The sequence below is a fragment of the Lycium barbarum genome, chromosome 1 (assembly GCF_019175385.1).
Source record: "Lycium barbarum isolate Lr01 chromosome 1, ASM1917538v2, whole genome shotgun sequence".
In the NCBI taxonomy this organism is placed as follows: domain Eukaryota; kingdom Viridiplantae; phylum Streptophyta; class Magnoliopsida; order Solanales; family Solanaceae; genus Lycium; species Lycium barbarum.
This window is the reverse complement of record NC_083337.1, coordinates 14328546-14345472: the sequence shown is the minus strand read 5'-3', so window position 1 is coordinate 14345472 and position 16927 is coordinate 14328546.

The window sequence follows — 16927 nt, the reverse complement described above, 5'->3', positions numbered from 1 at the left end:
CTTGCTACACTTCTTTTCGGGGTGTAGAGTGTGTGACAGGTTCTATTTTTGATCCTCGAGAGTGTTTACCGAGACGGTGTTGTTGGAGACTTAGGGTGAGCTACTGCCAAATCTGCAGCCCGAGTTTTCCATTCTTCGTATACTTGTCATCTATTTCTAGACAGTTTTCCTTTTGATATTATGAGCCTGGTTAACATTCAACTAGTTCTTGTTATATATTCAGACCTATGTGTTCATTTGTAGCACTTGTGCTGACTTAGACCAGATGCCTTGGGTAGAAGATGTTTTCTGCATTTATTCTCTTTTAATTGATATTGAGGTTTATTATTATCTACAAGAGTGATTTGTTCAATGATATGATTGGTTTTGTGAAAAGTTTCAATTTCATCAAGGCATTATGATGGTGTGCATGGCACGGGTGTACCAATGGCAGGTCAACAATTCATCAATGGCAGGGTATTAGATGTTGATATGCGGGGATGAGGGTAAGTTCGGTAAGGATCATCGGATTTGCCAAAAGTATAGTGATCGCGTGTAATAAGAAGAGAAGTTAAGAATAGGGAAATGAAGGATGAATTTTGTGGGAAACGTGTAGTAAGAAGGGATTTCTTAAGGTATTTTGGTATGAGTTCTTTTTGTGATAATGGGGCGGAGGCGTAAGGAAGAGGATTTGGATAGATTCTTCTCCATTACTAGGAAGGGAACAATTGGTATCTGACATGCTCGTTAGGATAAGGTTGCAATTTGTACAAGAGTGGATTTTGTATTCGGTCAAGAAAAGTTAAATTGGGCTTCGACGTGACTATATGGTAGTGGTTTGTGAGTTTTTCTAGGAAAGTGGTTATCAGTTCTAGATCGGAAAGCAAGGTTACTAGTGACAACTGGAGACTTAAGATACTTGGCAGCTGTGGTCCTGGTACCTTAGTAAGGGTGTGTTCGCTGGGTCTTTGTGTTAGAGGAATGATTAAGATATCATGAAATGAAGAGCTAGTTTATTTGAGAGTTATGTTGCGGTCATACTTGGTAGAGAACAAAAAGGAATTTTAGTAAAGGCACCTTGGTAGAGATGCGTGGGGACATTAGTAAGGCTGTGCATGTGATACGCTGGATTTAGAAAGTTTCTAGATTAGAGTTGAGTGAATTAAGGGAACTCTAGTGTGTAGAATGTGCGACGTGTTGCTATCTCTAGGAGTGACTCGGCTAGTTTGCAAGACTTATGATTATGTTGTATGCTATTATGTGGGTTCGAGAAATGGTTAAATGGTGACGATGATTGTGATTTGATTAGAAGTTGAGGAATTGAAAAATCAAGAAAGGGTATAGTTGATTGAGAATCGATAAGAATGAGGTACATCTTTGGGATTACTTGGGTCAATATGGATTGTGGTGTTGTTGACTTTCATATTCAGATGGTGTGTGATTGTTGAGTACGCTTGAGAAGGAAGTTGAGTACACTTAGAGAAGGAAGTCTATAGAAATGGACTAAGTGATATGACGGAGTTCCGTGAGGTTTCGTATCAGCGACTAGTGAGAAGCAAATTTTAGGTAATCGACATGTTAAGGCTTGTGGAAGTGGCTTGTATGGTAAGCAGTTGGGTAAATTCGTAACACTCTTCAGTGGATGAGTTAGTGTAGTTTAAGGGAAGGAAATTGTAAAAATCCCTATTATCTGAAGGTTAGAGTCATACTTTTCGAGATGAGACCGTATTCATGGTAGCGTATTATGTTGCAAGTATTACTGACTGGAGATCTTAGGTGAGCACTATTGGGTATTACGGACTTAGGAGTAGTTGCTTGAGGTTTAGAGGCGGTGATTGTAAGATTTGATACCTTCAAAATTGTTATGGGCATACCAAGGTGTTGCAACGGGAGATTCGATGGGTATAGGGGTATTATATGAGGCTATAAGTTTTACGTCTGAAAGTTCGGGGTGTATCATATTTGCGTATCGGGTGAAGGTTGAGAAACATGAAGATTACGAACATAACGTATGGTTCTTCAGTACTAAGTTGGCAACTTGGATAGGACTCAACTTTTAGAGTCGAGGGTGACCGACATGATTGATTATCTGTGAAGAGAAGATCAAAATTGATCTCCCCAGATTGTGGTAGGACTGTGATTGGTTTAAAAAATTTGAAGTCCGTTCAAGTGGCTATTGACGGTATTCAGGGGTTGTACATTCATTCCGGGCTGGGATTGTTTGATTAGAACTTGATGAACTGTGCTTATATTTCCAGAAGGACTTATGGATTCCTAGTAAATCACGTTCACGGGCTCGATGAGTTTCAGTTCAGATTTGAGGTATGACAGGTGTACCGAGCTTTATCAGGGTTTACAAATGGATTTGATGATATTTTATCGAGAGCTTCTATTCGGACAGGTAAAAATGGATTACATCGGTACTTGGTAATGATTCGAAGAGGTACCTTGGTTGCAAGAGGTCTTTAGAGTTATTAGATGGTTTCCTACGGACTTAGCCCAGCAAGGTACTCAATGGTATGCTTCTTGTATTGTGATGAAAGTCTAAGATGACTTGGGACTAGCGAAGTCGGCTATAAGTAAGATCAGTTTGATGGAATTGCTTAGAGTTGCTCCGATAAAGCAAGAATTCCTTTCTACCAAGAGTAAGTCTTGGTTTCAGTGTGTGTTTTTGTTTTTCTATGAAATCGCGGTGCGAAGAGTGGCTTTAGAAGTATGAAAGAAAGGTTAGCAAAATCAAAATGTTTTATCGGTTCAGAGTGGGCTATCATTGTGTCTAAATATTAAGGTTTGTGTTGTTTTGAGGAATGTTTGTGCGAACTATCGATCGCGTTCAGAGGTGTGGTTATATCGAATTAGAGAATTCCAGCAAAAGCAGTTCTTCTTTTTTGGGGATCAGTTGTGAGAGAAATTCGAGTATGGAAATATGGACGTTGGGTCTTTAGCTAAGTTAGAGGAAGTCTCGACTGATAAGGTGAGTAGGCAGTGATTTTGGTGTACGTTTTACCCGGAGGCTTCCGTGTGATTGTAATAAAGATCCCTTGGTTACCGTCAACTTCCGTACTCTCTCTCTTTCTTCATTTGAGGATGAACGATTGTTTATTTGGTATCTGCTGTAATGACCCATTAGGTCTTTTACCCTCGTTGACCTTTCCCCGAGCCTTGGTAGTATGTTTTTGACCTGCGGGGATGGGTGGTACGGTTCTTGAGATGATCGGGATAGATTTATGATGACTTTTGTGAGATAGGGTCTTAAAGTGAAAAAAATGTTTGACCAATAGTTGACTTTTGGGTAAACGGACTTTTTTGGAAATCTGTCGATTTCGAGAGGTTCGGATGGGCGATTGTGACTTGGTGATATATTATGTGTGGTTCCCAAGGCACTTGGAAGCGTTTTGGGTTATTGGTTGGAAAGTTGATTTTGGCCATTAGGTGCTAACCAAATAGACCTCCGTTGAAAATTTCAAGACCGCAAGTGAGTCCTAGCATGTTATTATGTATGGTTACATGTCTGTTTTGTATCTGGAATGTATCGAGTGATTGTCGAATTTCGGGATTGAGATAATGAAAAATGAGGATTATTCTAGTGTCTGGTGTCCGCTGCCCATTCCTTCACTTCTTGTTCCTATGCACTTTCGAGGCAAATTGAGGAGATTCTTGGTTGATTCCTCTTGAGGGTAAGTTCCCTATGCTTGAGTCCCTTCTTTTACATTCCTTAAGCATGAATCCATGATAGAAAATTCATAGAACTTAAGAAGGATGATGGGTTTTGACGCTTATTTTATAAAATGAGTTTTAGAATTTCTAAATGGGATTTGCTGGTGGATTTGTCTAATCTAATCATGAAATTTGATGATTTAGTAAATAATAAGCTTGAATCTTCCTTTATGTTGATGAAATTGAAGGTTAGAAATTTAGGGTTTATACCCAAATTTGGGTTTTTGATTTGATTAACGAAATTGACCTATTCTAGAGTTATTTTAGGAATTGATTAGTAGGATTGAACTCCTAGAACGTTGAATTGCATAATTGACTTTTGAAATACCTGTTTTACCCTTATGGTCCCATTTCCCCTTTCTCCATAGTTGAATTTGATTCAAAAGATAAGTATAGCAATATGGGTGTTGTTCTTCCTTACTTCTAATGTAGAACTCGATTATAAATAGACTTTAAGTATTTGGAGGCGCTACGAAAGGGGAAGGCAAATGTGTGATTGTTCGTGGCTCCTGCTCGACTACCAGGTAGGTTACGACTTACGTTATGGTTAAACTTCGATTTGTAAAGCATATGAAGAGTTAGTGATTGTCAGAGATAGCATGTTATGCCTTGGGGTATGAAGTTGGGATGGATTACCTAGGTTGGTATTGTTGTCTGATTATGGCTTGTTGCCTTGTTGTAATCTATTGACTTGTTGCCACGGGTGTGATATTAGACTTGATGGTTAGTCATCTTATTATGATTGTGAAATTGTTATCCCTCACTTGTTGGGTATTATCTTGGATAAAGGAAAGAACTTGACTTGATACTGATATCGATAGATGGGTCCATGTGTGGAACGATTGATTTGATATGTTGTCATCATTCATTGATATTATGTTGTGTACTCATTCTCATCTCTCATGATACTCTGATATGAGTTGAGCTTGGTAGTGTTGCTGATTATGGCTTATCGCCTTATTGTGATCTATTGGCTTTTTGGCACATGTGTGATACTAGACGTGATACTTAGTGACTTATTCATGGTTCTGAAACTGTATCTATCAATGTGTTGGATATTGTCTTGTAAAGGGAAGGATTGATATTGTGTTATGTGTAAATGTGTGGCACGATTTGGCATAGATATACTCCTGTTGACATCGATATCATGCATGCATTCATACTTATATATCGGGATCAGGTTGCGCGCCACACCATATATACTTGGACCGAGTTGCATGTTCCACAACATATATTGAACCGGGTTGCACATTTCGCAACATATATTGGACTGGGTTGCATGTTCCGTAACATACATTGGACCGGGTTGCACGTTTCGCATCATATATTGGACCGGGCTATGCGCCACAGCAGGTACATGGACTTCGCGGATCCCCCATGGGTCATGACTGTCGAGGGGTAGAGGTATTCCCCCCCCAGAGCATGTGTGTATCATTGCATTGCATTGCATTGAATCTCTTTTGCATTCATATTTCATTCACTCATACATCTGATTCTGGTTGTCGTTATTTATTGTATTGTACGGTGCGTGTGGACATTGACTTCCTGGTTGATTACTGATTGAGATGGTCTTGTGCCTGATTAATATATACTCTGGGATTGATGGACTCGAGGAGTAGAGACTTTCTCCTAGGCTATGACTTAAGGTTACGGAGTACTATTCAGTACGTGTTGTTGTACTGATGCTACCTTGATACTTATTTTCGGGGTGTAGAGTGTGTGACAGGTTCTATTTCTGATCCTTGATAGTCTTTCCCAAGACGGTGTTGTTGGAGACTTAGGGTGAGCTACTGCCAGATCTGCAGCCCGAGTTTCCATTTGATAAGAAATGATATGTTTTGATGACATGACAAATCATAAGGAACCAGATACAATTAGGTTCATCTGTCTAAACTTTGTTATCCTTATGATATCTCATATGTTTCTTGTCAAACATGCTTCTTAAAGGATCAGATGCCTGCAAGAATTTCTCATATATGAGAGACCACTGATAGTGATTTAGAATGACCAGATTGGATCAGGTCTTGAGCCTGCTCAGCCAACAATGTAGTTGTAGAGCTACTGATAGTGTATCCAGTACTTACAACTTGTTCAAAGAACAAATTAGGAACCAGGTTCCTCCAGATAAAGGTTCTGGTCACTGAAGCTGAAAGTCCAAATCCACAGTTGTAAAGTGAGCGGCTGAAAATTACAATACAATTGCACAATAGTACCTCATCAAGGCCGGCTGATTAACGGTCCAGATTTCATGAGTGGTCATCTCTACTCTCTCTCTCTCTCTCTCTCTCTCTCTCTCTCTCTCTCTCTATGCATATAAAGACATCATCTTCCAAGAGAAGACTCATTCTTACACAATCCGAGAATTGCTCCATCCAAAGTGCAAGTCCCCACCTTTTAAGGTGTTCTTCAAGAATAGAGCCACAACAACCCGAAGGACCAGGTCCAGAACTGAAGATGTTTTAGGTCCTTAGGTTGTTGAGTCTTTTTTCTTTTGTGCTTAAACTGTGAACCTACTCTTCCATAAAAAGAAGTTGTTTGTATGTGTCCTAAATTCCCAAAGTTGCTTTCACAAGCTCTTGAGTGGTACACTAGGCTAGAGTTAGCTTAGGTGTATTACTGTGTGGCTAGAGTTAGTCACTGTGGTGAATTCTCAAAGGGTGCCTTTGAGTGGTACACTAGGCTGGGGTAAGTCTAGGTTGGCTAGGGGTAATCAAAGGTGAGGATTGCATAAGCGTTATTGTAAGAGTGAGGGATTCTGAGAGTTAATTCCTAGCTTATGATAGAGTTGTAACCTGAGTTGCTTGGTTAGTGGAGTTCAAATCCTACAGGGGTAGGTCGTGATTTTTAATCTCTTGAGCATGTAGTTTTCACGTAAAAATCTTGTGTTAATTCTCGTACTGCATTGCATAATGGAACTGGTACACGACCCGGTCCCTCATATACTGTATGGTGGACGCACAACCTACAACAATTGGTATTAGAGTGGGTTCTTTCTAAAAGGTTGACACCTAGAAAGGATCTTCATCATGGCTAGTTCACCAAGCCTAGAGAAATAAGAATCTATCACAAAACCACCAAGATCCAATAGAGAATAACATGGATGGTGGAAGGGGAGAAGGCATAACTTTTTATGGCTGAGGATCTAAGTTTTGGGACATCATTTGTGATAGACCTTATGTTCCAATGAAAAGTTGTTGGCTGGATCTGGGACTGGTCAAAAGGTTAAGAAGAAGCCAAGAACTGACCGACCCAGTTTTCAGAAAAGGAAGAAGGTGTTGCCTTCAAGGACAAAAAGAAGCTTAAACTCACCTGTTCCATCGGTGTATGAGACCCAAGATACCTTGGGTTCCAAGATCAAATGAGTGAATCTGGTTACAGGTTTGAATGAGAAGAGGCAACCAAAAGTTACATGAAAGTAGACTGTTCGAAGCATATAACTGAGAGAATTGATGATTCCGCTCATTCAAGGACTTTCAAGTGGGAGTGTTGATACGCTCAAATTACACTTTTTAATAGCGTAAAGTAGTTGATGTCAAATATAGTAACCCAAAAAGGTTGGGGTCGAATCCCACAAAGAACATGGTGTGATAAGTTTATTAAACAAGTATTATACTAATTTTGCGATCCTGGTGTATTCTCGAAAAAAGAGTTTTATAAGAGTTTTGGTTTGTAGACTATTTTAGAGTGACTAGCAATAAAGTTGTAAATATATGGGTAAAAAGAACCAAGGTTGTGTCCCCATCAGATAAAGTGTATGATCATGGTATTACACCCCGCACTTTCAGAGCACGAGCATGCTACGTGCTTCACCATATAAATGGAGTATTGGAGACGTCCTATGAAGTTTTGGAAGGTACAAGCCATGGGAAGTACGAAACAATGAAGTAAGGATGAATTACAATCTCGTAAGTCGTAAACGGGAAGGACAACTTTGGAACCAAAGGACATGATCATTATCAAGTATGATTAATGATAAATATCATGTATGGAGAGTTTCGGAAGATTCCGGGACCAATCAAATCGAAGAAAATAAGTTTGTCGAAAATTTTAAAATAGTTGGCAGAATTTCGGATAGAAATTTTGGGTAAACTTTAGAGGGGCATATCAGGAGTTTTTAGGTGTTTCAAGAGCCTAAAATGAAGTTCGTCGAGTTTAATTTCCAACGCAACAAACTGTTCGTCAATACGACATCGGAGTAGGGAGTTACGAGCATTTTAAAATGGACAGCCAGAGGAATATCAACCTGGGCGGAAAATCCGGGAAGCTCATTTAAAAGCCCACTTATATGGTGACCCAGCCCAACACGAGCTTGGCACCTATAAAAGGGCCTCTACACTTCATTTTATTCATTTTTCTCCAACTCCACAACCCTCTAGAAATCTCCTAACATCTCCACACCTCTTTAGAACCTCCCACACTTCTCTCTCTATTATAACAGTGTTCTTGAAGCTTCTCTACCATTCCAAAACATTCTATACCATCACAAAAGAGGATCAAACTCCAAAACCCCAAACTAATTCATGGAGAAAAATTGTTCTTGTCTCTACTTAATGATGTGATGAATTTGGTCTTGGAAGAAGTTGAGTGGGGTGAAGTTCTTATAGTGTAAGGTATGTTCTCCATCCAATTTCTCATGATTAAGTTGATTTGAAAGTTAGCTCCGGGTTCCCGTCGTGGCCCTCTAATTGGGTTGTGACAAAAGTGGTATCAGAGCTAACCTTTAAATCAACTTAATCATGAGAAATAGGATGGAGAACACACCTCAAGCTAGAAGAACTTCACCCCACTCAACTTCTTCCAAGACCAAATTCATTACAACATTAAGTAGAGACAAGAACAATCTTTCTCCATGAATTTTCTTGGAGTTTTGGAGTTTTATCCTCTTTTGTGATGGTATAGAATATTTTTGAATGGTGGAGAACCTTCAAGAACACTCTTATAATGGAGAGAGAAGTCTGGGAGGTTCTAGAGAGGCGTGGAGATGTTAGGAGATTTCTAGAGGGTTGCGGAATATAAGAAAAATGAATAAAATGAAGTGTAGAGGCCCTTTTATAGGTGCCAAACTCGAGTTGGGCGGGGTCACCACATAAGTGGGCTTTTAAGTGAGTTTCCCGGATTTTCCGCCCAGGTTCATATTCCTCTGGATGTCCATTTTAAAACTCCCATAATTCCCTACTTCGATATCGTATTGACAAATGATTTATTGCGTTGGAAACTAGACTCGACGAAATTCATTTTAGGCTCTTGAAACATCTCAAAACTCTTGATATACCCGGAGATATACCCCTCTAAAGTTGACCCAAAAAGTTTGTCCAAAATTCTGCAACCTTTTCCAAATTTTCGACAAACTTATTTTCTTCGATTTGCCTGGTCTCAGAATCTTCCGAAACTCTCCATACATGATATTTATCAATAATCATACTTGATAATGGTCATGTCCTTTGGTTCCAAGGTTGTCCTTCCCGGTTACGACTTATGAGATCATAATTCATCCTTTACTTCATTGTTGCGTACTTCCCATGTCTTGTACCTTCCAAATATTCATGGGATGTCTCTGATACTCCTTTAATACAGTGAAGCACGTAGCATGCTCATGCTCTGAAAGTGTGGGGTGTTACATCCTTCCCCCTTAGTAACATTTGTCCTCAAATGTTGTAGCTTGCGAGCTTACGACGCTCTCATTAGTTTCTTGAAATGGTTGTCCTCATTTTGTTCCTGATTTCCATGCTCTTATATTATGAGCTCATTAGTCTTCTTTCAGGCCCATGATGGGCACCCGGAGCTAACCTTCAAATCAACTTAATCATGAGAAATAGGATGGAGAACATGCCTTATACTAGAAGAACTTCACCCCACTCAACTTCTTCCAAGACCAAATTCATCACAACATTAAGTAGAGACAAGAACAATCCTTCTCCAGGAATTTGCTTGGGGTTTTGGAGTTTGATCCTCTTTTTTGATTGTATAGAATGTTTTAGAATGGTGGAGAAACTTCAAGAACATTCTTATAATGGAGAGAGAAGTGTGGGAGGTTCTAGAGAGGTACGAAGATGTTAGGAGATTTATAGAGGGTTGTGGAGTAGAAGAAAAATGATTAAAATGAAGTGTAGAGGCCCTTTTATAGGTGCCAAGCTTGAGTTGGGCTGGGTCACCACACAAGTGGGATTTTAAGTGAGCTTCCCGGATTTTCCGCCCAGGTTCGTATTCCTCTGGCTGTCCGTTTTAAAATGCCCATAACTCCCTACTCCGATGTCGTATTGACGAATCGTTTGTTGCGTTCGAAACTAGACTCAACGAACTTCATTTTAGGATCTTAAAACACCTCAAAACTCCTGATATACCTAGAGATATACCCCTCTAAATGTTATCCAAAATTTATGTCCAAAATTCTGCCAACGTTTTTCAAATTTTCGACAAACTTATTTTCTTCGATTTGCCTGGTCTCAGAATCTTCCGAAACTCTCCATACATGATATTTATCAGTAATCATACTTGATAATGGTCATGTCCTTTGGCTCCAAGGTTGTCCTTCCCGGTTACGACTTACGAGATCATAATTCATCCTTTACTTCATTGTTGCGTACTTCCCATGGCTTGTACCTTCCAAAAAATCAAGGGATGTCTCCGATACTCCTTTAATACAGTGAAGCACGTAGCATGCTTATGCTCTGAAAGTGTGGGGTGTAACATCAATCATAAGGGTGTATATAACACTCGATGTAGCCACTCGTGACTTATCTTTTTATCGCTTTTGAACACCTTTTTTTGCGAGATATCCCATTGCCATTTAATTTTGTCCTAAATCTGTGGCTTTAATACATCTCCCCTCTCTTTTTTCCTAGCTGGCCAGAGAACTATAATTGTAAAGCTCATATGCTCCTAATTTCCCTCAGGCTATTCTGGTTTCTCATATTCTTTTTTCGTATGTCTAAATCTGTAGGTCTTCCTAACATATCTTTCTATATCCTCACTTTGAATCCCAACGATATAACTTTACTTAAAAATCTTTCCTCGTACTTGTACCCTGTCTCTTTGTCTAAGATAATCAACCTCGCATCCTTTACTTTCCTGTAGCAACCGAATTGATCCTTGCAATATTTTATCTTCACTTGGACACCTACTCTCTTCTCTCGTTACACATAAATCGACATCGCACACTTCTCTATCGTCAATAACCTTCACAACACTCGTCTGAAAAAATTGCGGTAAAGTCTTCTTATAAGTATTAGCTAGAAATACACCATATATTCCTAAGGTTGATACAATCTCTACTTCCTTAGTCGGCTAAGAAACATCACATTTAGAAGTTATATAAACAATCCAGAAAAAAATCATACTTACAACCCAACTTACCTAACCATTTCTCATTCTTAAGTTCAAGGTCGTCATTAACACCCGAAGTAACTTGGCCCTAATGATTCTCAGAATAGTACCAACTATCAAATACTCAGAATCCCCTTGAAGTTGAATGATTGGTGACTTCTAAATCCCAATATAAACCCACATCATATAAGAAAGTCTGATAAAACGATTATGTGTGCCTGTTATCAAACTGTCCTGGTCTTATGTATATATACAAACTTCTAGAGTAAACCTTTCCCCTACTCGCTAACTTCCTTTCCCATATCAGTATCTCTTCGTTATCTCTTACTCACCAATCTATAAATCGTAATACTGCATTTAAATTCTTAGTGTCAACTTTCCCTATATCTGCAATAAATCTCAATTCTCCGAAATCTCGAATGCACTTGTTCCAACTCCTTTAATTACTAATCATTTTTTCCCTCCAGGGTTCTTCCCTTAAATTAAAATCATTCTAAAACTTCTCTTTGAAAGCGTCTCATAATGGTTCATTCAATCATGCCTTACCAAACATCCGATTGTCACATCTTCCCTTCTTTCTTTCTCTATAGCATAGACATTCAAATAATTCAATTTGTAAAAATTTCGGCAGAGTTTCCTCTATACTTCTTACTACCTCATTCCTGCACACAGCCCAGAAAACACATCTAATGCTTCACAGGGCGATCACAAATACCCGTAACATCTAGCTCAAGCTCTTATATCAAAGTCTATCAATATCAGTAAGGCAGGAAACATACCTTTCAGAGTAACAACTTCAATTCTTATCAATTACCTCATAGCAGCATAATCAACTGCTTATCCATAATCAAAACATTTAGGATTAGAATCAGGGACATTATATCTTATAATATAGCTCTACGGCACGATCTAAGATGAGAAAGAAAGGTCAATCATTCCTAAATGCAAAGAAAGGTCAATCATTCCTAAATGCCCTGCAACCTCTTGTTTATAAGTGTGGCGCGCTTCACACCCATAAACAAGACTCTACTAGACACGGCTCGTAGACACTCAAAGGTAACGAGTATATGAGAACATCCATTAAAAGGGGGGAAGAACAAATTCAGTTCTAAGATGAGCTACAATATTCCCAAGCTCGGAAGAGGGACATGTACTGGCTTGAAGGAGCCAAAATACGAGATGAACTAATATATCAAGAATGTGCTAAAGAAAAGTGAGAATGGATTAAATGCAGGTATATCAGGGGACAACTATGGGAAGGAGAATAAGTTTCGCCAATGCTATACGTTGTATTCCGGACTATGAATCGAATCAGTCGCGCCAAAGAAATTTTATGTACATCTAGATATGAAGTAAAGTACTCCAAGGGGTAGCAGAAGGAGTGAGGAAGGCCGCATGTGACCAGGGATAAGTATAAGGAACAATTAGGATTACTAAAAAGAACTTATAGCACTAGAAGAGAAAGCTTTAAAAGAGGAATATTTATCGGAAGTTAATTAATCTTCAAAGGAAATTAAGATAGTGTGTCTATGGATAGCAAGATAGCAGTACTGCCTGAGATTAGGGAGTACCTCATAAGTCATGAAATTCCAAGCTGTTGGTTAGATCAATTGTGAGAGTGTATGACATAGAACCATATAAACAATCGCCATGATGAAATGGCTAACAGAATGGTGCAAGGACGACGATCAGGAGTCGAAGAAGAATGGAGGTTTGTTTAAGTCTCAATTAGTCACCGGTATAAGAGAGCCAAGTACTTAAGGAGGGAAGCATACTCGTATTGGCAGGAAATTATGATTAAGTAGGATTTTATCTTAGTTCCATGTTCATGAGTTTATTTTGTAATTTATGTAAAAACCGAGGAGAGGAAATTAGAGGAAAAGTTCAAATATGAATATGATGATATTGTAAGGAATTAAGGGGGGTCCGACCAAGGAATTAAAGGATATGATATGGTATGTATATAAGGTTGACTAGTACAAAAAGGGATAATCTAAAATAGTACTAAAGAAGCAAGCAATGAAAGGTGCCATATCTGAACAAGAGAATTTGTCTACTAGTAGAGAAATAAGGAGCAAGGCAAAAGAGTACAACAATTAAGAGTGCTCACAGACCGGCAGGGAGCCGTAGCACTCATGAGTTAAGACCATCTTAATGGCAACAAGTCCCAGGATCATAGCTAGATATCAGTTGACTACTGGGTACATACATAAGAACATGTGGATATGGAACTAATGAATGAGTTCGACAAAGAATTGGGAGAATATGAAAGAAGTCTAATGAACCCATAGTATAAGGTATAAGCCATGGGAAGTACATAACAATGAAGTAAAGGATGAATTACGATCTCGTACGTCGTAACAGAGAAGGATAACCTTGGAACCAAAGGACATGACCATTATCAAGTATGATTAATGATAAATATCATGTATGGAGAGTTTCGGAAGATTCCGGGACCAAGCAAATCGAAGAAAATAAGTTTGTCAAAAATTTGGAAAAAGTTGGCAGAATTTTGGACTGAAATTTTGGGTCAAATTTAGAGGGATATATCTCCAGGTATATCAGGAGTTTTGAGGTGTTTTAAGAGCCTAAAATCAAGTTCGTCGAGTCTAGTTTCCAACGCAACAAACCGTTCGTCAATATGATATCGGAGTAGGGAGTTATGGGCGTTTTAAAACGGACAACAAGAGGAATACGAACCTGGGCGGAAAATCCGGGAAGCTCACTTAAAAGCCCACTTATGTGGTGACCCAGCCCAACTCGAGCTTGGCACCTATAAAAGGGCCTCTACACTTCATTTTATTCATTTTCCTTCAACTCCACAACCCTCAATAAATCTCCTAACATCTCCATACGTCTCTAGAACCTCCCACACTTCTCTCTCCATTATAAGAGTGTTCTTGAAGGTTCTCCACCATTCCAAAATATTCTATACCCTCACAAAAGAGGATCAAACTCCAAAACCCAAGATAATTCATGGAGAAGGATTGTTCTTGTCTCTACTTAATGTTGTGATGAATTTGGTCTTGGAAGAAGTTGAGTGGGGTGAAGTTCTTCTAGTGTAAGGTATGTTCTCCATTCTATTTCTCATGATTAAGTTAATTTGAAGGTTAGCTCTGGGTGCTCGTCATGGCCCTCTAGTTGGGTCGTGACACATGGGTGTTGGTCTTGATATACTTCTAATGGATCGTTGTATGAATGAACTTAACCTCTATGTAAATCTAGACTATTTCCCAATAAGAAAATATTATTTCTTTCTATGCTTTTCCCAAAGATAAGAAAGTATGCATGAAGAACGGTTAATTATGCCAAGTAAATTCCTCTTATTTCTCAGTGAATTGATTAAACAAGGTTTAAAGTCTTGAGTTCTTATTATTTATTCTTACCGAACCCTAGTTATTTTCCCAAATAAACCAAAGTTTATGGCGTTACCTAATGTTTTCAACCACTAACTCTATGATTAAAGCGAAAGAAATAAACGCTAACAATCCATTATGCGTATATCAATCGCAATCCCCAATCACAAAACACCCATCCTTGGGTTCACAACCTTAGTAAAGGGGTTTAGCTACTCATGGCAACGAAGAAACAATAAAAGATTGAAGGTTGCATAATTCAAATTGTTATTGAACTTACGAATAAAACTGAAAGTAAACGAATTTGATTGTCTAGAAAATCTTCAAAAGTACTAAGAACCCAAAAGTAATTACTGGAAGTATTAAACTCGAGATGTCTGAAAACTAAAACCTAAACAACTATTTATACAAGTTAAACTCGGAATAATTAATCCTAATCCAGTTTCAGGTCGACTTGCTACTCGACGAGTTGTTTTTGTGCTTTGACGGTGTAATATGATGATCTGATGACAAAATTTCAAGCTGCAGAACCTCAACCGTCTTTGCACTTCGAAAACCGTTGATCATGTTGATGGTGCAACTCAACGGTCTGATGACACTTTTCAATCTGCAAGATGTATGTCGACGATGCAACTCGACAGACTGTCGAACATGTTGACGATCTGTCAATCTACAAGCTCTGCATATCGTCAATTTTCCTTAGCTGCAGGAACTCTCCTTCCATTTCGACGACCAAGAAGATGGACTGTCGACATAACGACGGTCCGTGCTTAGTGTAAAACCAGTAATGAACACCAGAATTTTCTCGTTTTCACTTGTCGCGCATTTTAACTTAGAAATACTTGCACAACACACAAAACACATCAAACTAACACAAACTTACTCGAAAACAAGTAAAACTTAGAGATTAGATGTTCCATAATTTCACGGCACATCAAGTGTGCTCTTTTGAAATGAGGCTGAACAGGAAGCATTTTGGAAGATGGGAGATAGGTTTGATCAAGCTCAACTTGTTGTCGTTCCTCAAATTTCCTCATGCTTGGCTATGTTAATAGGAAAGGTACAATGTTAAAAAGTGTTTTTCGATGGCATCTAACTCACTCTTGTATCTTCACAGGTACACACGCGTGGCAGGATCAGGACAGCACAAGCATAAGTGACAGTGCACATCTCAGAGATCTTGCCTCATTTTCAAAATTATCAAGGGACCTGGTCCCTATGACTCAGGTTAGTAGTTTCATCAGTGCTTAGAACTGTCTAGAACGCAATGTCATTAAGACTCTTCCGCTTCCTATTCCGATTTAAGCCCTTTAAATGGCTGGCTATGTTGAACCTCTTCGTACCTCAAAAGAAAACCATTCCTCTTCAGATCTTGCCAAAAAATTACTATATCTGAAACCTGAATCGTCCTTCCTCACTCGCCAGAATCTAAACCCCACCATATTACTACCAGATCCCAAAGATAGTCTGACTCTGGTAAGTCCCACTTCTATCGATTATTCTAGAACAAATAAAAGACTCTATGAGCCCTGTGTAGACCTTCTCCTTAATGACTCTAAATGAGGGGGAGCGAAACAGATCTAATATCAAGGAAAGTGGAAATGAAATTGTTAAGGGGTTTGAAGAGGCCTTGAAGGGAAAAGAAAGTGATGAAGGAACTCAGAAGGATCTGATGACGAAACGGATGAAGGGGAAGGAACTTATTAGGGAAGAAATAGATGCAATCCGCAAGACATGCAATCCATTGGAAGAAAGGTATCTGTCACGAGTAATCCTTGTAGTAGTGCAAAAGAGACATCATGCACATCTGCTCCCTGCGAATCACAACGATCTTAACATGACAGACAAGGATGGAAACACCTTGCTAGATACTGTGATAGATACCGAGATGTGCCACCTTATAGAGCCTAATGTTTACTGGTATAGCCACGCTAAAATCCGAGGTACTAGCCGTCCACCTCATTACCATGTACTGGTTGATGAGAAGGGATCCAGCGCAGCTACAAACTGGCTATGCTATATATGCAAGGTGCACACATTCGGTCTCCATGAATCCAGGATGATGTGGTAATCATGGAGAGATGAAGATGATCTAGAAGGTAAAGGGACCGGGTCTCAGTGGTGTTGCAAAGGATGCCGACAAAATCTTTGTCACAGACCCACTCCTCCTTAGTTCTTGAGCCCTTCCTAGTTCCCCTGAATATCTGACCCTTTATATTCCATCGCTTAATGACTATGGAAGTCATGATAGTTTAAGCATCATATTTTGTACTGACTAAGACTACTATGTTTTTTATATGCTTCATCTAATCTGGGCAATTACTCTAATTTGAGTAATGATCTTAATCCTTGTTGTTACTATTCTTGCTTATGTTGTGTTGCCCTAGTGGATGTAGCGGGCGTTGGGAATTCTAAGTTTAACCGACTCGCATATATCTCATAAAAGGAGGGAGGTGTCCCGGGAAAGTACGGTTATGAATCGTATCGGAAAAGTCGCAAAAACCCGCCAACCACTTAATGGTACTCTAAAGGATACATTTTAGAGTCGCCAC